This window comes from Dipodomys ordii, unplaced genomic scaffold (genome assembly GCF_000151885.1).
Source record: "Dipodomys ordii isolate 6190 unplaced genomic scaffold, Dord_2.0 Scaffold25, whole genome shotgun sequence".
Lineage (NCBI taxonomy): Eukaryota > Metazoa > Chordata > Mammalia > Rodentia > Heteromyidae > Dipodomys > Dipodomys ordii.
In genome coordinates, this window is record NW_012267241.1 from 9,502,782 (window position 1) to 9,524,736 (window position 21,955).

The 21,955-nt window shown below is 39.4% G+C and overlaps 1 pseudogene; it reads right to left on the reverse strand.

Annotated features, from left to right (window-relative positions):
• Positions 1 to 374: 374 nt before the first annotated feature.
• Positions 375 to 1,138, reverse strand: LOC105984571 (annotated as a pseudogene).
• Between the last annotated feature and the right edge of the window lie 20,817 nt (positions 1,139 to 21,955).

A 21,955-nucleotide genomic window follows, 5' to 3' on the forward strand; every position in this document is an offset into this window, starting at 1 on the left:
TCTTTCCTGGAATTTCCCTGCCTACCACCTACCTACCTCTCAGTGGTTTATTACCTTTTTTTGTTGATAATATTTCTCACAAAAATTCTCTTGTCACTATTAAAATCTGAATTTTTGCCAGGTGCTGGTAGATCACACCTGTAATCATAGCTACTCAGGAGGGTGAAATCTGAGGATCACAGTTCGAAGCCAGCCTAGGCAGAAAAGTCCCTTTGAGACTCTTCTCTCTTAAACTACTCAAAACAGCTGGAAGTGGTAGAGCATTAACTTTGAGCACAAAGAGGCCCAGGGACCTCTCCCAGGCCCTGAGATCAAGTCCCAGGACAGGCCAAAAAAACAAAAACAAGGCCAAAAACAAAAACAAAATCTGAATTTTAAATAGATTCTTGGCCTGATAGTTTGTATCTCTCAGCTCATTCAACTTTAGCACCAGTCTTGTCCCCAGTAGCTTTTCCAGAACTACTGCCTTTATTATAAAGCTTCATGAGTTTTCCCAGTTCGAACTTGGGTTTCTTCACCATTTTTGCTTTTCTAATGAAGACATCATGAAGTGGATAAATAGATTGGAAAGCTTTTTCTAGGTCTTTTCCAATGCTGACTGGAATCAATTTATTAACTAATTCTTTCAAGTCATTTGCCTGTACTTCTCTGGTCATGATTTCTATCATCTTTTTCTAGATTTGGCAGACCTGAGCTCAGGAGGTTTTGTATCTGATTGTTACAGGGTTTTTTGTTTTTGTTTTTGTTTCCAACAGGGAACAGTCTTGACATCAACATGAGCTTCAGTCATGGTGTGCCACTTTTTGACCATGGACCTCGTTTTTTTTCAGGTGAGATTCATGCCATGGATGTTGTGATCAAACAATTCTTTCCCTGAATATCCTCAGTAGTTAGCTTGAATTGTCTACATGCAACTTCATCATTCTATAAATCAGTAGGCGCACTTCAAACACCGACCCTGAAAGTTGTCAGATGGGATTTTGGTTCCTTGAATCCTCATAACTAGTGTTTTCCCAAGATTTCTTATATTGAACATGGCCAGTGCTTTCATATTATACCACTCTTTCTTAGAAAATGGATCAAGCACTTTCTTCGTGGCTCCTATTTTGCTGCATTTTGTGAGGCTGGTTCTAAGCATATAGGCTATATCTTAAAATGCCTTTTGGAAATAGGGAAGAGGCTTCCAAATCTCCTGAGCTACAGTTATTGAACCATATTAGAAAATGAAAGAAAAGGTAGCTTAAAAAGGCAAAATATTTTTTCACACTTGTATTATTAGTACTAACATTAGTAATCCAACATAATGACAAGTCACACCTAACTTTCACATCTTCTAACTTGGATATATACTAGTAACACATCTATTAATATTTTCCATCTTGGGAAGGTGGCACAAAGTATGGGAAAAACAGAGACTTTTTGACTCAAACATGTGCATTTGAATTGAGGTTCTGCCCCTGATTATCATTGCATTATGGGTAAATTATTACCATCAGTTATTGCTTTACTTTTGTTATTAAATATCTCAAGCTCACAGAGGACTATATACTAAACATCTGTATACCCACTATTATGTTGTTTCACTAAACCTTACCATTTTGCCATATTCATATCAGATCTCTCTCATTCTTTTTTTTTTTTTGTTGTTGTTGTTGTTGGTTGTGGGGCCTGAACTCTGGGCCTGGGAGTCCCTCAGCTCTTTAGCTTAAGGCTAGTGCTCTACCACTTGAGCCACAGTGCCACTTCTGGCTTTTTCTGCTTATGTGGTGCTGAGGAATCGAACCCAGGGCCTCATGCATGCAAGGCAAGCACTCTACCACTGAGCCACCTTCCCAGGCCTCCTCTCTCATTCTTAAGAATAAAAATATTACAAGACTGACAGATGCGGGTGATTTACATCTGTAATCCCAGCAATGAAGGGTCCCAGCTACTGAGTATCCCGGTTCAAAGCTAGCCTAGGCAGGAAAGTATGTGAGACTCTTATCTCCAACTAGCAAAAACTCAGAAGCAGAGCTATGGCTGGAGTGGGAGAGCTAAAGGACAATGCCCAGGCCCTGAGTTCAAGCCCTAGAATCAGCATACACACACAAATATTTACAGGACCTAATTGATCTAATTTGCTTTCTTCCACTCTGAAAGGGAGTATATTCATGCCTACATCAAGGGTCATGAGAATTAAACAGCATGGCAATCAAAAGTGCTTCCCCTCCCCCTCCCCCACTTCTTATGCAGAACATCATGAATAAACCATTTTAGTGATCTTTAAGATTTCATATCAAGTTTTAAAACAATACAACCTTTGTTTTGGCAGAACTTGGATTTGAACTCCATGCCTTGTGTTTCTAGGAGTTGGCTCTCTTTAAAAATTGGTTTATATCAGTTATACCAGGGGTTCATGTCATTGTTATATCTCCATATATGTTTATTCTGCATTCCAGTCACATTTCCCTGTAATAAATAGTGTCCCCAACAGGAAGATAATACTTCTTATGGCTGGGCCACACTTGCAGCCTTGGCTGGTTATTTTTTTGAGATAGGGTCTTGCTTCCTGCCTAGGTTTATGCCTGGGTGTTACTTGCTTAAGTCAGGCTTTCTGTCTAGCTAGGATAACAGGCATTGGCCACTGTGTCCTAGATCTCTACTGAGAAGGACTCTGTTAAACTTTTCTTCCCATCCTGGCCATAAACTGAGATTCTCCAAAACTCAGCCTTCTAAGTTGTTTAGGATTACAAACATGAACCACTGGTACCCAGCCATCAACATAATTTTGATAACAACAACAGCCAACATACTTTTGTTGACCATAGGAAGTCCCTAACTTGATTTTGGTATTAGAAACAAAAGAATAAACAAACAGGTGACTCATTCCATAGTCCTCAGAAGGGTGTGAGATTAATCAGGAGGATCGTGGTTCAAGGACAACACAGAAAAGACTGTGACTCCATCTCCAAAGTAACCAGCAGAAAGTCAGGATGGGTCAGGTGGTAGAGTGGTAGAGTGCTAACTTAGCAAATATTAGTTCCCTGTGTTCAAATCCCAGTAAGGATGAAAGTAAATATTTTACACACCTCTGGTTTAGGAACACAAGCCAAGATATGTTTCCAGAAACTAAGCCTTCTAAACATTAAATTTTGACAAGCATTCAAAACTTCAAGCAACAACTGGTTCCTGGTTAAATGCATTTTGGAAAATAACATTTTTTTTAGTCCTTTTACTACAAAAATTTTAATAGGTATTTTTCCTGGAACACAAGGGCTGCAAGACTTGTTAAGTAAGTTTTCCAGATGTTGTATGGAAAGTATTTTTTTGATAGCTGTTGTGGCAGTTATCTGAGTTGTCTGAGCAAACAAGGAGCATACATCCTAGGTGGGGAAAAGGTGGCTCCTAAAGGAGGCTAGTTCACAAGGAGAATCACTGGGGAGAAGATGCCATAGGTATAGTAAACATTCCTCTGGCTTATTATATAATTTGCTTATTTGTTTTATTTATTTGCCTCTTGTGATAACTCTCCATTCAAGTACTGTGAAGAAGAGGCCTTTTTTCTGGTCTGGTTTCTGCTGAGATTCAGATGCTGGCTTTGTTAGTTTTAGCAGCCAGATGGTGTACTTAACCTTTCTGTGTTCATACTCATTATTTATAATGTAGAAATAATAGTGGCCATCATGATGGGTCATTGTGAAATTTGAACTTGTTAACTGTTATTATACACTTAGAACCATGTTTGGGATGTAGTTGGGGGTCCTTGTGAGCAAAGTTGCTGAATTCTCCTCTCTAAAGATAGGACAAGAGAACAAGAGATGATAAATGGAAGCTCGGCTCAGAGACAAATCCAACACATTTTCAAATAGTTTGAATGGGTGTACATTGAAATGCATCACTTTTAATACAAATATTTGTGTATGTGCAGATATAACAGGTATACTTTATCTGATGGGGAAAAAAGCTAGTTTTGTGTTAGTGCACTTGTTCTGCCAAAAGAAACAATCAACCAACTACCACCACCACCAACAAAATACAAAATAATCAGATCACCAAGATTTAATGTTGATTGACCTCCTGGACTGTGGATGACCATTTTCACACATAAGAAATTATGTGTTTGTGGCCATAGGAGGAGACCGTTGACATTTCTTCCTTTTCTTATAAGGACATCAGCTTTAAGGGCTAGGACGCAAGCCTTACAACCTCATATAGCATTAGTTGTCTTTTTCAAAGGCCGTAATTCCCAACATAGTCACTTGGAGGATGGGGCTCATCTTCAATATATGAATTCTGGGACAACCCAAAATTCAGGAATTGACTATTCATGTTAGTAAAAGGGCTCTGATGACCTAGAACATGGAATAAAACTGTATTCTATCTGAATTCCAGTGTCCTCATCTGAAGACTAGCAATATTAAAAATCTATAATCACAACTGCCTAATTTATAAGTGGGCTAAAGACTTAAAGAGAGACTTCTCTGAAGAGGAAATAAGAATGGCCAATAGACACGTGAAGAAATGTTCAACTTCTCTAGCCCTAAAAGAAATGCAAATCAAAACAACATTGAGATACCACCTCACCCCAGTTAGAATGGCTATAATCAAGAAATCTAATAACAGATGCTGGAGTGGATGTGGCCAAAAGGAACCCTACTGCATTGTTGGTGGGAGTGTAAACTTGTTTAATCACTTTGGAAAGTAGTATGGAGGTTCCTCAAAAGACTCCCCATAGAGCTCCCTTATGACCCAGCAATCTCACTTTTAGGCATTTACCCAAATGATCACAAACAAGGCCTTCCTAAAGCTATCAACACAACTGTGTTTATTGAAGCATTATTTACCATAGCTAAGATATGGAACCAACCCAGATACCCCTCAGTAGATGAATGGACCAAGAAAATGCTCTATCTATCTATCTATCTATCTATCTATCTATCTATCTATCTATCTATCTATCAGAATTCTATACCTCCATCAGAAAAATGACATTGCCCCATTTGTTAGGAAATGGAAAGACTTGGAAAAAATTATATTAAGTGAAGTAAGTCAGGCCCAAAGAAACATAGGTCCCATGGTTTCCCTTATCTGCAATAAGTAGTATATGTCTAGGACAAGCAGACGAGGTCAAAATCTATGTACATATGACCGTATAACCTGATGCTAAGTGAAATGAATCCTAAGATAGGGACATAAGAGATTTTATCTTTGTTGCTGTTGTTTTAAATGTACTTACAATGTACTATGTGATTTTTTTGTTTCTTTGTATGTTCTTCCCCCATGGTACAACCCCTGTTGTCACTGTATTTGATTCCAGTGTCCTACATCTTGTATATACATTTTTCTAATTTGGGGAGGGGAAGGGACAAAATTCTGAAATAAGGATACAGGGTGACCCATTGTAACAACAAGATGTCCAAGACACTATGTTGGAAACAAACTTTACAACTTTGTGAGAGGGAGGAGTTGGGGAGGTGGAGAGGGAAAGGATGGTAGGGGAAAAACAAAGGAAGGAATAACAATGCTCAATAGGAAATGGACTCATTTCCTTGCTCATGTAACTGTAATCCCTCTGTACAATATCTTTACAATATAAATATATATTTAAAAATCTATAATCAGATGTATTTTGGAATCCAGATATTTTAAATTGGAAAATCTGAATAATATTTCCAAATTTTTCTACTCATGTGAATCCAATTCAAATATATACTTGACAATTTACAGTATAGAATGTTTTCTAATTTTTAGCTTTGAAGAATAGCTTGCCTGGAGAAGTTATAATGACATAGAGTAATTCTCTCTTGGAATACAAGGAAATGACAACTTTTTTATTCCCAATGATGTATTTCACAGCCAAAACAATTGTAAAGCAATAGTCACTAAGTCATTCTAGAAACCAGACAATCAGTTGAATAAATGCAGTTTCATTAAATATGTTATAATATGAATAATTTTGAAATATGGATATCTAACCAGGTCTTAGCTCAATCTTTATATCCAAACAATAAGTCCAATGGCTTACTAGGGCAACTGTAATAATGAAACCCAAAATGAGTGGTTTAAAATAACACACATCTTGTCTTACCATCTGGAGATAGAAATCTGAACTCAAAGTATCACAAGACCACACTCTCAATGAAGGAGCTCGCTTCTGATTGGCGCATGTGGCCCTTGGTTTCAGTTCTGTCTTCATAAGGTTTCCCTGAGTGTTTTCATATCATCATCCCTCTGTGTGAGTCTGTTTCTCTGTCCATAAGTCCCTTTCCTAAGAATACAAGTCATTATTTCTATAAAGGCCTTGTTTACCCAAGAGCCCCTTCCTGAGGTATTGGGTGTTAGGACTTCAATATGTTTTTATTGAGGGACTCAGTTAAACCCAAAGCAATAAGTTTGAGTTTCTTACTAAAGAAAGCTCATGGATGTTTCAGTATTTATTTATTCTGTAACCAAGGAACTCTGATATTCTTCTTTATTTTTATCATATGTATCTCTGAAAGACATGAAATATTTACATATTCCTATAGTTTTGCAAAGACTGACAATGTTCTTTTTTTTTTTTTAAGACAAGATTCTTGCTATGGAGTCCAGGCTGACCTCAAATTCATGATTCTTTTGTTTCAGCCTCCAGAACTAGAATGACAGTGTCACTTTAACCAGCCCAAGAATGTCCTTAATTGAATTCCTTTCCTTCCTTCCTTCCCTCTCTCCCCCTCCCTCCCTCCCTTCCTCCTCCCTCTCTTCCTCCCTTCCTCCCCTCCCTACCTCCCTCCTTCCTCTCTTTCTCCCTTCCTCCCTTCCTCCCTTCTTTCTTTCTTTCTTTCTTTCTTCCTTCCTTCCTTCCTTCCTTGGGCTTGGGCATTGTCCTGAGCATTTTTTTTTTTTTGGATCCGGTTGTGGGGCCTGAACTCTGGGCCTGGGCGCTGTCCTTCAGCTCTTCAGCTCAAGGCTAGCGCCCTACCACTTGAGTCACAGTGCTACTTTCGGCTTTTTTTCTTTTTGCTTATGCGGTGCTGGGGAATCAAACCCAGGGCCTCATGCATGCAAGGCAAGCGCTCTACCACTGAGCCACCTTCCCAGCCCCTGTCCTGAGCTTTTTTGATCCACAGCTCCACTTCTGACTTTCTTGCTGGTTAATTGGAGATAAGAGTTTTATGAACTGTCCTGCCTGGGCTGGCTTCAAACCTTGATCCTCAGAACTCCGCCTTCTGAGTTGCTAAGATTACAGGTATGCGGCACTAGAGCCTGGTGACTTCTTTCATTTTTGTTGGTTTTAGAACCCATTGAGAGAAGTAGCTAAGCATTCATACTCTGGCATTTACCTTAATGACGGTATAACATTTGCAAAGGCATCAATCATCACGAAGGAAATCATCATCATGAGGTAAAGAACTGAGAGTTTAGTTGTATGTATGCACAAGTGAACAAACACAGACGCAAATGGTAAATATAGCAGAGGTAACGTAGAAAAGGTGGCAGAGTAGGAAGGTTTTTGCATGGAGCTGGAAGAGAGAAAGAGGTACATAGGTTGCTAGAGAGGTCAGGGTTGCTAGCTAGCTATACTATAAAAACAACCCCAAGTCTTTAGATGGTACAATGGGCAAATTGGTGGGTTGGGAGACTTCAGTCAACACTAAATATTTACAGTATTCTATATTATAGATGCTTCGAATAATATATCAGTGCCCTCATAAAGCTTCCATTCTTAGGGAGTTTGTGCTCTATTATTGGTTGATTCTAGAAAAGCTTTACACATAGCCCCATAGTAGATCAGAATTACTTCCTTAGGGGCTTGTAAGAACAGTTTCCTGACTCTTGGTTCTGGCCTAGGGCTCTTTATTTTTTGCTGCTGTTGTTCTTGTTTTTTTTTTTTTTAATGAAAATCTCCCTTGCTTGCTGACTTTTGATCCATGCCAGGTTTGGGCTTTTTGTAATGAAATTACAAACTGATATAATAACTTTTGAAATTGAAGTGTGATGTCAGAATATTCTAGAGAAGCAGATACAGAATTCTAACAACATGCTACAGAGAGACGAGACCTGGAGGATGTGTTGACACTTCCTTTAACACATAGACTTCAGGTGTATCTTTCGTAATTTGGAGGAAGGCTTGAGTAAATTACAGGATTTTTATGGGTTTTTGTTTGTGGCAAAACCCCATGAATTGGGTAATTACTGACTAAATTGGCACTTTGAGGAAATAACTAAGTGTTGGCATTTAATAGCTTTTGAAACATGCTTTAAGAGATTTTTGGTTCCATTTTCTTTGTTGCTTTTTTGATCTAGACTCTCAAGCTCCTTCAGAACTGCAGCAGGAAATTTAGATTTAACCTCAAGAGTCAATGTTTTGTCTTGTGTCTCCTCTAATATAAAACAGATGTTAGGATGGCTATATTTTACTGAATTCTTATTGAATTTCTGCCCTACTCCCCTTCTATTTTTAATGGGAAACAGTCTAACTCCAGTGTTCATTAAACTCAGAGAATACAAGTTGTAATCTTGAATATGAATATAGAGAGAAGATGTAGTTAGGCTATTTACTTAGATTACAAACCCTTAAATTGTTTCACAATTTTCTCAGAGGGGAAAAAAACCCTTCCCTCTGAGAAAAAGACACAGAAAAACAAAAACATGAAGAAAATGAAGACGTGTTCATTTAAGAGCTTAAAAAAGCATCTTCTTACATATTCTTTTTCTAGAGTAGTATATTAGCCTGTTACCTGGACAGTCTGTCATTTGGATGAGATGCTACTTTTTGAACACAATCTAAGTTCACAGTACTTTGGCGTTCCTCCAAAAATAAAATTCTTTAAATTGCAGGGTTCTTTTTTTTTTCTCTCTGGAGAATATTTCAAATCATCTGAATAGCTCAGCAGTTTCTCCACTGCTCAGTTTCGACTCCATGCTGCATGTATTCTTCTGGAGGCCAGCCGATCAGAGAAGCAAAAAGAAAAAAGCCGGAAGTGGCGCTGTGGCTCAAGTGGTAGAGCGCTAGCCTTGGGCTGAAGAGCTGAGGGACAACGCCCAAGCCTAGAGTTCAGGCCCCGAGACCGGACCCGTTATGTTTGGTGACTTGGTAACACAACTAGCTTCAATCCTTAGCCAACCATCTGAATTTTTATTGTATTTCATACAATAAAATTATTTAAGAGCAAAAAGCACTACATGAGATGGATGCATAATGTGAGGCAATTATATGTGCTCTATGTATTTGTTCTTTGTTGGCCTAGGGATAGAACCTATTTCAACTAGTCTAAACAAATGTGTCATGAAATATGTTGGTACCCCTTTTGATTGCAGAATTCTTGTTTATTTGGTTGCTGAGGAAAGTAAACACATATCCATATTCCCAGACAATCACTGATGTGTTTACTAGGACAGTGACAATGAATCACGACACAGTCAGCTGTCTTGCTGATGGAGTGGTGGCCACTCCTGAGTGGGTAAGTGGGCCGTTAGCTAGCACCGCTGGGTGATGGCCATCACTCTGGCATGTATCCAGGGATGTTAGGAAAAGACTCATGCTCTGCAGGAGTGGTTGGTTTTTTACTTCTAGAACCCCTTGTCCCTTCTAGAGGCATGATTAGAACATTTGATCCAGCCCTTTCTGGATAGAAAGTGTCTGGAGAGCTTGATTATGAACTCAGTCATTAGAGTCCTGCTCACATCTGGTTTCTTTTGTGCCAGGGAACCTGCCAAGGATTATATGTGTACACTTGGCCAAGGGTGTAGAACCAGCATTCTGTGGGAGGAGCATTAAAATCATTTATTGCTTAGGCACTGACATTTTCTTTGAAATGTAAAATTTCTATTATGTAGTGTGTTCATGAGGAATGCTTGGCATCTGCTTTTAAAAAAACTTAAAACAACCTGTATCAGCCAAGACTTCTAAACTAACGTAGACACACTATAATAATAACACCAATTATTATGTTCATGGTGCTAGTGCCCCTGCAGGCATCAATTTAGTGTATCTGATTAAGAAGCTTATTATTTTATAAGCAGACAGTAAAATATTGCTCTTACTTTTATTTTGGTACAACTTGTCATATGGAATGATAATAAATCCTTACTTACAAATGCCTGTTTTATCCCCTGCAGTCTGGCACGTGTAAATTTTTATATAGTCTTGCCTTTATGCAGACTTTGCATTGCAGGTTCATGTGAAGTTAAATCACAGAAGGACAAGCAGAAGGCCTAGAGGATAAGGTAAAGGCTTTTTGGTTCAGTGAAGTCTAAATTTGAAGCTTGGCTGTGAAAATCACTGGCTGTGTCCGAAGATAGAGTGATCTCCTCTCCTGAGAGCTGTTTCCAACTTCTTAGAACCTTTGGAAATAAACACCCAGACTCTGTGACATTCTGTTTATTTTCTGTTTCTTTTTTCTTTTTGGAAGTGCTGGGGATTGAACTCAGGGCTTTGTGTTTGCTAGGCAGGTTCTCTACCATTTAACCAATGCCCTTAGCCCTTTTCACTTTAGTTCTTTTGGGGATAGAATCTCAAGTTTCTGCTCAGCTGGCCTGGACTGAGATCTTCCTTATTTATATTTCCCACATAGCTAGGGATGATAGGTACACATTGCCATGTCCAGCTATGGGTTGAGGAGGTGTCTTGCTAACTTGGTTAACCTAAAATTGTGATCTCAATCTCTGACTCCCAAGTAGCTGCGATTACAGATGTGAGCTCCTGACCCAGCCCAGACCTCATGACATTCTGTTTGATATAGTTCCTATATCAAGAAAGAGACATGTTTTCTCAGAGTTCCCACTGCTCCCAGCTGGGCCTGGGGCAGGAGAGGAACAAGAGGCAGTAAAGTAGGTTAAAGGTAATGCCAGAATTTCTTGCATTCTTTTTTCCCCTAGTTGGTTATGTGTTTGTACTTTGTTCAGTGGAAGATCAGTGGTAGGAGAAGAAAGAGCAGCAAGACACAAAAACCGGGGTACAGTATATTAATTTTTGGAAGATAGTGTTCAGCTCCTGTGTGGCCAAATGAAGGCATATTAGAATACATCACTAGAAAATGGGAGAGGCCTATCTGAGGAGGACTTTAATGGAAGATCATTTTTATTAAACTTCACCTCCTTTGGTGTCTCCTGCCCCGTTTTCTAATCTTACTCTCTGGTGGCCTTATCCCCTGTGCATATTGACTAGGCCACTCAGTGGGGTTTATATCTATACTGGGCATTGCTTTCTCCAGTGTGAATAAAGATCACAGGCCTCACTAATGTCCTTTTCTCAACAAATGTTCTTCCAGACTGATGGTGTGAATCCTTGAACCAATCTTGTCTTGGACAGCATTTATTTGAATTTTCTTTCTTTCTTTCTTTCTTTCTTTCTCCTTCCTTCCTTTCTTTCTTCCTTCCTTTCTTCTTTCCTTCCATCCCTCCCTCTTTCTCTCCCTCTCTCTTTCTCTCCTTCCCTCCCTTCTTTCTTTCTCTCTCTTTCTTTCTTTCTCTCTTTCTTCCTTCCTTTCTTCTTTCCTTCCTTCTTTCCTCCCTCCCTCCCTCCCTCCCTCTTTCTCTCCTTCTCTCTCTTTCTCTCTCCCTCCTTTCTTTCTTTCTGTCTGTCTTTCTTTCTCTTTCTCTTTTTCTCTCTCTACCTTCCTTCCTTCCTTCTTTGCCTCCCTCCCTCCCTGTCTTCCACCCTTCCTTCCTCCTTTCTTTCTTTCTTTCTTCCTTTCTTCCTTTTTTTCTGTGTATGCCAGTCCTGGGGCTTGAACTCAGGTCTTGGGTGCTATCCCTGAGAACTTCTTCTAAAGGCTAGTACTTGAGCCACAGTGTCACTTTTGGCTTATTGTGAGTAGTTAATTGGAGATGAGAGTCTCAAGCACTTTTCTGCCTAGACTGGTTTTTGAACCACAATCCTCAGATCTCAGCCTCATGAGTAGTTCAGATTACAGGCATGAGCCATCAGCACCTGGCTTTTACACAGCATTTTTAATGTTTCAAGATTTTGATGTAGATGTACTGATCTTAGATGGTTAAACTTATCTCAGGATGCCCTAAGCTTTGAAGGTCCTCTATTAAAGATTTGGAGTTATTGGATGTATAGACAATTCTCAAAACTAAAAATCTGGGATTTATAATCCAGGTCACTTAAGTGTTTTGATATTTGCATCTGCTAATTATAACAAGTTGACATGTAAGTTTATTTATAGAGGTTCTAGCAAAATATACTCTAAATATACTGTCAGTATTCTAATTTTTAATTACTTTATCATAGTATAGTTTTTTAAACCAAATTAATCCTCTTGATTGCTCTGTGTTTTCTAGATTTTAATTGGTTTGACTAATACAAGAAATGGTATACTTCATATTTTGATAGGGGTATCAAAAGGACCAGGGTAGAAGTTTATATGCAGTTATTTCTCTTTTTTACTTTGTTTTAGTTTTCTGTACCCTTTGTCTTGTATATAAGCTTATCTGATCTGTAAAAGGGAAAGAGAATCACAGAAACAGCAGGACTAAGAATGAACTAATGCAACAATGATACTCACTAGACACTATGTTGGAAATGAACTTTACAACTTGTGGGGAGGGGTGTGGGGAGTGTTAGGAAAATGGAGAACAGAAAAGGAATAGGCTGGACTCGATCATCAACAGGCAAGGACTGTTTATTGAGGAACAGCCTAGGGACACAGACCTTCCCATGGTTTGGAGGTTGTGCCTGAGAGTTGGGACAGGAGCTGGGTTTTAATAGGAGGTCCCAGCAAGGAGGCAGAGGTGAATGAAAAAGCCACTAGGTCAAGGAAGGTGGGGCCCTTTCAGTTGGGCCCACAATGGGATGTTTACAGCTGGTTTTAGGTGGATTGCTCTGCCTGTACTTCAAAGGAGTTCACACATATCTGGGATTTTGCCTGGAGTCTGTATGGATCTGGGACAATGAGGGAGGGGGTAAAAGTGTTTAAAAAAATGTCCTCATTATCTTACTTTTGTAACTGTAACCCCCTTGTTCATCACCTTTACAGTAAATTAAAAAAAAGAGAGAGAGAAAGTAAAGGAAGGGGTGATATTGTCCCCTCCAAAAAGAAAAGAAATACACTCATTACCTGACTTATAAAATGGTAATTACCCCTCTATAGAACACCTTAATGATAACAATAAATTTATATATTATTATATATAATTTAAATATATAAAGTATATATATACATAATTATATATATTTAAAAAGGGACCAAGGTGTGTAATTGCCTTTTACCAGGCACACTGATCTGTGAGCTATTTTCCTTCTGTTTGGAAAGTAGCTTGGGTAGCATGGTAGAAAGCACACTACTCTACTGTTGGAGAAAACCTGAAATTAGAACTGTTCCATGTTCAAGCCATACTACTTGACAAGGAAGTTGCTTGGTGTGTGTGGAGGTAGAAATGGCTTGAAAAGGGCTTAAGCATTTAGTTCAGTGGAACAGCAAGACTGAATTCAGTCTTCCACTATAGAAAGAAAAAAAAAAGAGGATTGAAAAGGGGAAGGGTAGGGACTGACTTGGACCTTGGCTGCAGAACAGGAAAGTAAATGGTAACTTCCAGGGACAAAGCTTGAATGGGGCATCATGGGTATTCAAGGGAAAGTAGGAGGTAGACCCCCTGTAGGGCCCTGGGAAAGGCAGGAAAACTTGGCTAATTGGTGAACTTAGTTATTTCTCAATGAAAATACCTCAAGGCAAAAGTAGGAGCAAATCACTGGGTAGTGCTTGTCTGGACTTGCAGGTCTCATTGTTGTGGTTTGGGGAGACTGAGCAAGGTTATCTCAAGAGAAGCTGGGGTATTGAACCCTGTCCTAATCTATCCACCCTTATCTAAATTAAAAGTAAGGCTTCATGTTGTTTTGATTTGCATGGCTAGAGAACTTGAGCATTTCTTCATGTGTGGACATTCTTACTTCCTCTTCAGAAAAGTCTCTCTTTAAGTCTTTGGCCCACTTGATTAATAAGGCAGTTGCTTCTTTGAGGATTTGGTTTTGGGGGATTTATTTTTTCTGTGTTCTAAGTGTTTTAGATATGAGGCCCTTGTCTGTTGTCTGGCTAGTGAAGATCTTCTCCCAATCTGTGGGCTTTCTATTGAACTGGCTAGCTATGTCTTTTGCCATACAGAGCTCTGCAGTTTCATGCAATCCCATTTGTCCAACCTTTCTTTGATTTGTTGTGTTTCTGGGGCTTTGTTAAGAAAATTTTGGCCTGTGCCAAGGAACCCTAGACTTTCTCCTATTCCTTCCTGTAATGTTTTCAGAGTGTCTGCTTTTACCTTGAGGTCTTAGATCCATTTGGAATTGATTCTGGTGCAGGGTGATATATAAGGATCTAACTTCTGGCCATAAAAGAAGTGTAAATCAAAACAACATTGAGAGTCCACCTCACACCAGTTAGAATGGCTATAATCAAGAAGTCTAATAACAACAGATGTTGGAGGGGATGTGGCCAAAAGGGAACACTACTACACTGTTGGTGTGAGTATAAACTTGTTCAACCACTCTGGAAAGCAGTTTGGAGGTTCCTCAAAGGACTCCACATAGAGCTCCCCTATGACCCAGCAATCCCACTTCTGGACATTTACCCAAATGATCACAAACACGGCTATCCTAAAGCTACCAGCAAGACTATGTTAATTGTAGCATTATTCACCATAGCTAAGATATGGAACCAACCCAGATGCCCCATAGTAGATGAATGGATCAAGAAAATGTGGTATATAAATATAAATAAATACACACACACACACACACACACACACACACACACACACACACACACATACACAATGGAATTCTATGCTTCCATCAGAAAGAATGATACCACCCCATTTGTAAGGAAATGGAAGGACTTGGAAAAAAAAAGTGAAGTAAACCAGACACTAAGAAACAGGTCTCCTGGTCTCCCTTATTTGTAATAATTAGTGTACATGGAGGACAATCCTAGCAGATGATCAGCCTAGCTCAATAGCTATGTATATATTACCATATAAGATGATGCTAAGCGAAATGAACTCTAAGACTTGGATACAAGAGGTTTTTCTTTGTTGTCATTGTTTTTATTGTACTATGTGCTTTCTTTTTTTCTTTTGTGCTTTCTTTCCCTCCTATGGTTTATCCCCTGTTGTTATTGCATTCGATTTTGGTACCTGGATATTGTATATATGTTTATCTGAACTAGGGAAGGGGAACAACAGAATGGTGAGACAAAGGACAAAGGGGGAACCAATGGAACAGCGATACTCATAAGACAATATGTTGGAAATGATCTGCACAGTGTGTGTGTATGTGTGGGGGAGATTAAGGGGCAGGGAAAGAGGGAGAAAAATGAGGGAAGAGGTAACAAGCTAGACAAGAAATGTAATCAATACCTTACTTACGTAACTGTAACCCCTCTGTACATCATCTTGACAATAAAACTTTAAAAAAGCAAGCCTCATAGTAGGAATTAGCATTGTTAAGAGAAAATGCTAGAGAAGAGGTAAGAAAAGTTTGGTCCTTTATAACCAGATTGAACTTTTACAATCTATGTGGCAGTCAAAGATATAGCGATTCTACCATTTCCTGACAGGTCATTTTACTTCTGACCTACAATGGAATATATTAACACATCTTGTAGTCTGCCCTTTGATATTGTGTGATCTCTTAAATAGTAAAACGTGACAGTGAGGGAGATGGGGCTATCTTAGTAGAGTAAGTTTTGGATGGTTTCATTTCAATAAATTAATTTATAATACAAAGAAGGATGTTGAACTGGAGGAATGTTTTCATGTTCTCCTATCAGAACCAAATGAATGAAACATTAAAGAATAGTAGTTGAAATTGTTTCCAAATCAGAGAGAGTCACATTTCTTTGTAATTTTCTCCTGTTGGTTCCTATTTATATTTTCTGTGGAGGCTGAATTGTGGTTGTCATAGCAACTTTTCTACATGAACGTCTGCTACTTGGAATTTTTAAATTATTTGCACACTGTAGCAAGAACAGATCCATTAAAATCTCAGTATTTCTTTCTATGACATCTGACCAGAATATATGTTTTAACCTATCACTCTATTTTTTTCTGATGGCTGAGTTACAGGATGCTTTAGGATTTCATTTGGATGGACCAGGAAATAGTCCTATGAACAAGTTATTTTGAAGATGAATTTGTGAGTTCTGGCCCTTACCTTTGACACCTTCAATGGCTCAGGCCTTTGGAGATTTCCTTCATGTTCTTGGCGTAAATATCAAAAGCCCATGCAAGATATTTGTTTTCTTTTTTTTCATCCTTTTTATATTGACTTCCTTTTGCCTTTAGATATTTCCATCTAGTTTTCATGTGGGTTTTTAAACATTTTTGACCCTACTTCTCTGCTAAAACTGTGCCTTTGAAAAGTTCCTTTGAGTCAAGTCCATTGGTTTCTCAGAATTCACCATCTCTGTCTTTTCTGTGGCTTTGTTATTGTTGATTAGTGAATCTCCCTTGAAATGTTTTCCTTAGGGACAGCTCTTTGGTCTATCCTTTCCTCTTCCTACCCACTCCTAACATTTTCTACTAAAAAATGTGTCCTACTCCCCACCAGGTTCTTGTTCGAACAGCTCTACATTCTAAGAGTAGAAGAGGAAGACAATAACACCTTCTTAATCATCATGAAGCTGGCTTTGATTCTGAGGACTCCGTGGAAGGATCTTGAGAATCCCTGGAATAATAGGATCCCATTTTGACAATCATGGGTGGTAGAGGGTTGCTAAGTCTTTTTCAATTTTGGTTTTGATGTCTATATTAGGAAAGTTAAAAATCAAGCACTATCATACTGTCAGATTCTAATAGTTATTGATGGAATTCAGTCCCCCAAACTCTATTAGGTGACAAATTAGTAGTTTATTTAAGTTTGTGATATTAAACTTTAGCTAGGTTGCTATGGTTAGAACTGTAAGTCTAGCAGACATAGACTATGTGCTTAACAGTGCATGGAGTTTGTTAGGGAAAAGTTTAGAAATTAACCCAGATAATTTCACCATTAAATAGAGAAAGGGAGTTATACACTGTGCTAAGTGTTCATTTATATAATTCTTATTTATTGAGCACCTATCACATGCCTGTTATTATCCTTATGTTGTAGGTAGGGAAACTAAGTTTCAGTAAACAATCAGGTAAATCAGTCTTCAAAGATGGGTTCTTATCTACCATACTCATAGGAGAACTACTTGAGTGCATGTTGGAAGTGTCAGAGTAGTTACTGGGCTAATGTCTGTAATGGTTAATCTTGCTTGTCAACTTTTAGATTTAGAAATGCATTGAAGATTGAGAAATCACAACTCTGGGTGTATCTACAAGGGCATTTCCAGAGAGCACTGACATGCAACATAGTAACTTAGGAGGAAAGACCACCCTGAATGTAAGTGGTGCCATCCAAATGTGTTGGGGGTCCTTGGTGAGATCCAAGGAGGAAAAGGAGGAAGCTAGTTAGCACAGAATGAGCTGCTCTGCTCTGCTACCAGGATGGACCAAAACCTCTGAAGCTGAGACCAAACAAGTCTATAATCAATTGTTTTTCTCATGCATTTTGTCAGTGATGAGAAAGCTAACACACTGTCTCAGTCTGTTTGTACTGCTATAATAGAAGAGCTGGGAATGCATGATTTATGAAAATTAGACATTTATTTCTTATAGTTTTGGGAGCTAGGAAGCCCGGTTTGTGAAAGGCTCCATGTCTGACTGCACCCAGGTAGTGGAATGTGTCACATAGGTGCAAAGAGAGCAAGAGATCAAACACAACTTCAAAACCTTTTATGATTGCCATGAATCCATCCTAATCTCCCCTTTGGCCCTACTTCTCAACACTTTGCTGCGGGGAATTAGTTTTCTAACACATGCTTTAAAAATAATTTTATTGTTATCATTAAGGTGTTTCACAGAAGGATTCCCATTTCATAAGTCAGTAATGAGTACATCATTTCTTTTTTTGGACACTGTCACCTCTTTCTTTACTTTCTCCCAGTCTCTCCCCCCCCCGCCCCCACATACCCATCCCTGCCCACAAGTTATATAGGTAATTTTCCACATAGTGTACATGAACAGCACGATCCCATTTGTTCACCCTTCTGCTATCCCTTTTTGTGCCCTCCTTTGCCCCTCCCAAAAGGAAAAAAAACCCTAAAGCAAAAACGCACACTATCACCACCACTACCACCACCAACACAACCATCACCACCACCACCAATAACAACCATAAAAACATGGTTCTATTTCCTGGAATTCATTTTGATAAACAGTATTTTAAATGTTCAGAGAAGTTACAACTTTGTGTTCCTCCCCTAGTATGCCCTTTAGTCTGATGGTGTATGTGTGAATGCCTGGAATCTTGTACAGGTTATCATGTCCAGTTATATTTTAATTCTAGCTTCTACATCTGACAGAAAACACGTGCTGTTTGTCTCTCTGAGCATGGTTTACCTCATTTAGCATGATTGGTCCTGAGTCAAAACATTTCCCTGCAAATAACATAATCTTTTTCCTTCTAGTGGATGAGTAAAATTCCCTCTGTGTATATGTATCACATTTTATTGATCCACTTGTTTGTTGTAGGGTACCTGGGCTGTTTCCATGCCTTGGCTATTGTGAATACCGCAGCAATAAACATAGATGTTCAAGTATCTTTATGTTATCCTGGCTGGGTAGATGCCCTAAAGCAACATGTTTTGTTTTGGGGTTTTTGTTGTTGTTGTTGTTTTGGTCTTGGGGCTTGAACTCTGGGCCTAGGTGCTGTCCCTCAGCATTGCAGCTCAAGGCCAGTGCTCTACCACTTGAGCCATAGTGCCACTTCGGTATTTCTGGTGGTTTATTGGAGATAAGAATCTCACAGACTTTCCTGCCTGGGCTGGCTTTGAACCACGATCCTCAGATCTCAGCCTCCTGAGTAGCTAGGATTACAGGCATGAGTCACATGCCTGGCAACATGTGCTTTTTTGAGGGACACATTTCAGCCATAGCAGTGACTATATTTCTTGCTTCTTGTTCTCATCATTGGTGACCGAATAGTGTGGTTTGTGGGTGGTGGGGGGAGGGGGCGCGGGGACAGGGGGAATGTCTCACAGACAATCAGGAACCATTATCCTGAAGAATGAGGCCATGGCTTATTTTGGATATCTTTGAATATCCAGAAGTTGGGAATACAGAGAAAGACATGTAATGTGATTTCTATGCTGAACATGAATAGTGGGCCAGTAAAATATGTGTTTTAAATTATCCCTGGGCTGGTTTTTAAAAATCACAACCAGTGAAGCAATCTGCTCCAAAAGATGCATTTCCCATAACTTTCTCTTTGGAAAGAGTCCAGGTTTTCAATTCCTTATATAAAGGAAGGCGTTTGTCAGGAGAAGGAAGTTTGGGGAAGTGAGAAGGTCAGCAGGAATGGGTAACTTTTATAGGTAAGAATGACTTTTAATGAGCTTCCCTAAGTCTCTGCTGCCTCCCTGGCCATTTTGACACATGCTAGTTTAATGATCAGGGCACAGCATGTGACATCAGTCTTGGCTCTCTCTATTACAGGGCTTGTAGACAGACTAGAGAAACTGACATGTGTCACAGGCCACTGCTTCAAGATCTGTGTCATGGCCATGAGGGTGTGCGTGGCAACTATATGATCTCTTGCTTATTTTTAGAAGCAATTTTGTGGGCAGTGTGCTAGGTGTTTTGGAGGGCAGGTGAGACATCTGCTGACTATGTTGTTTCCTCCTGGGTCTCTTTCCTCTCATCCTTTGGTCTCCAGTAACCCCCGCGAGGGCTTGCTGGGAGGCCTGCACTGACTAAAGCGTCTAATGCCAGGATACTAATCATCCTATTTATTGTAATTCCTATATTACCTCCCTCCCATAACTGTAATCCAGACAAAAGTTAGTAATAAACAGCTGCCATTTACCAGAGATCTTCTAGATGTAAGATAGTCTATACTCATTATTTTCATATCTTTTTTCAAAACAACTTGACAAGGTTGGTATAATCTGTATACTCAAAGAGGAAAGGGAAAATTGGTATGCAATTTGTTTAAAATTACACAGCTAGATGTGGTTTTGCCAGGATTTGAATCTGGTTCAGATAATTTTGGGGGCCTATTCTCTTTCTCTTGTACATGATTACCATCTGTGAAACGATTTTGCAACCTGTAAATGTTTTTATATGTAAAGTTTTTTTTTTATTAAAACCTTATCTTCTTTTCCGCTACAGATTTCCTTCTTTCTTTCCTTCATTTCTTCTTCCTTTCATTTATTTTCCTTCATTCGTTTGTTCCTTCCTCCCTCCCTCCCTCTCTCCCTTCCTTCCTTCCTTCCTTTTCTTTCACTCTCTCTCCCTCCCTCCTGCTTCCTTCCTTCCTTTCCTCCTGTCCTGGGGCTGGGCACTGCCCCTGTACTTTGTTATTCAAGGCTAGCACTCTACCACTTGGCCACAGCTCCATTTCAGGTTTTTTGTTAGTTACTTGGAGATAAAAGTCTCATGGTCTTTCTTGCCTGAGCTGGCTCCAAACTGCAATCCTCAAGTCTCAGCCTCCTGAGTAGCTAGGATTATAGCCACCTGCGCCCTTCCCAGATTTATATTTTGACTTGGAAAACACAGCAGCATCTCCAGGCTCAATTTTGTTGTATTTGTGGTGCTAAGGATTGAGCCCAGGGCCTTTGAACATGTTAGGAAAATGCTCTACCACCATGTTGCTATGTCTCTAGCCACTGAGGGATATAGGAGTAAAAACCAATCATTTTATAAACTACACTGAATACTTCCCTGATTGAAACATCAATAAAGTAAAACCAAACTCATATTAGTTTTCTCTTTGCTTCCTGCTTCTGGGGGAAAGCTGTGCCCTAGGCCTGCTTTCCTCAGGTCCCCATGAAGTGGGGTTGGTCTGTCTGCCAGGTTCCTCTTCAGCCTTCAGCCTTAGAGCAGTCTCACCCCCTAGGTTAGCAGAGTGCTTGGGAAAAGACTTAACCAGCCTGCCCTCTAGTACTAGCCAGGCCATATAATAGGTCACACCCTGACTATGTGTATTTACATTAACTAACAGGGCAAACAGCTAGCAGTAGGACTGGTCCTTCTACTGGGCCTTTACTACGCCACCTTGATCCTAGGATGCAGTGGGCTCCCACCAGCTGTTTCATGTTGTTTTGGTCCCTGCTAGACTGTTTTTTTTATTTTTATTTTTTACATCAACTGTGTCTTGGCATAATGTTGTAGGAAAAGCTGGAAACAGGGCTATTAGAACACCACTCTAAGGCTGTGTGATGCTGTGAAAGCCAGGATTCCTCATCATTCTAGAAGGAGTCTAGCCTGAGGAATTTCTCTCAGGCTAAGTGTCTGAACTCCTAAGTAACTGGTTTGCTTTCATCTGACAGACACTTTAAACTGAGTGATGGCTTCCGCCTGCTGTGTTGGCTACTAGGAAGCTCAGGTAATTTTGTTTTGCATGTACTTTTTTTTGGTCAAGGTGATGTACAGAGGGGTTACAGTTATATAAATAAGGCAATGAATACATTGCTTGTCAACCTTGTTACTCCTTTCCTTAATTTTCTCCTTCTTTCCCTCCCCAACCCCCCAAGTTATATAGATTGTTTCCAAACATATTGTCTTGTGTATATCGCTGTTGCATTGGTTCCCCCTTGTCCTTTGTTTCACCATTCTGTTGTTCCCCTTCCTTTCCCTAATTCAAATAAACGTATGTACAATACCCAGGTACCAAAATCAAATGCAGTAACAACAGGGGATATACCATGGGGGAAGAACATACAAAAAAAAGAAAAACATCACATAGTACATTAACAACAACAACAAAGAAAAACCTCTTGTATCCATGTCCTGGAGTTCATTTGGCTTAGCATCATCTTATATGGTCATGTGTACATAGCTATTGAGCTATTCTGCTCATTTGCTAAGATTATCCTAGATGTATACTAATTATTGCAAATAAGAGAAATCATGAGACCTATGTTTCTTTGGGTCTAGCTTACTTCACTTAATATGATTTTTCCCAAGTCTTTCCATT